Here is a 1021-nt window from a genome sequence, read left to right as displayed (position 1 = left end):
CAAGTATCAACGGAGAAGAGGGATTCCGTGGCTTCCTCTAATTGACCGAACTGCTAGGGCTGCGTCTTGATCCAGCTTGAGCCCATGCATTGACTACTGGACGGATTCCCATAGGATCTGTCGGCCTCGATGTACGGACAGAAATCGGCTAAATAGCCATAGAACGACCAATCTCGGCCAATCTGGTCACTCACACACCCGACAGATTCGGTCAGATTTTTTTTACTTCTGTCGGGGGTACCCCCGCCCCCTTCCGACAGATTTTGAGTCGGGCCACATTCTGATTAGAAATGAATAAACTTGATTTCAATGATCGTTTCATCTAAGCTAGATCTGTACATCCATTAACCGACAGAAACTACGAGATCTACGAAATCTATCCGCGAGGGTTTAGTCAAAATCTGAAAGCGACAGATCCTACGTGAATCGGCCATGTACCTTCTTTCTTGTATTCATAGCAGAGCATGCAGCTGGCTTTCATTTTTAGGGAACAACTTTGACCAGTATTTCTGTGCGATTCTGTTCTTTTTTTTTCTAAGACAGTAACAATTGCTTATGCAGAAAATTGCAGACACTGTATCCCTAGGGGAGTGGATATTATATATATGTGGGATAGGAAGCTACGAAGTGTCAGGATTAATTCGGGGGCTGTGCATGATATTGTGGCGTGACAACACGTTGATATCCAATGGCATCAAGATCAACACAAATGAAAAATTCGTTAACAAAAAAACTGTCGATTGGTTCGTTCTGTCAAACTATTAACACGGCCAAACTGGTAACCATTTCAGGACCTGCAACTCCCTTGGGCATGACACCAAGATCACACTCTATTTTTTATTAACTTGTGCAGTATTTCCCTGGTAGAATGTCCCACTTAAATTACCACAAGGCAACTCGGGTAGCGGACCCGCAGGAACTCGTAGCCTAGAGCATAGTTGCCTAGAAGACAAAAAGGAAAGTGAAGTCCAGATCTGATGCTGACCAGTTCGTTGCTCGGAGTCTCCACAACCAACCACGT

Source organism: Phytophthora parasitica, assembly GCF_000247585.1.
Source record: "Phytophthora parasitica INRA-310 unplaced genomic scaffold supercont2.14, whole genome shotgun sequence".
Classification (NCBI taxonomy): Eukaryota; Oomycota; class Peronosporomycetes; order Peronosporales; family Peronosporaceae; genus Phytophthora; species Phytophthora nicotianae.
This window is presented reverse-complemented; position numbering follows the sequence as displayed.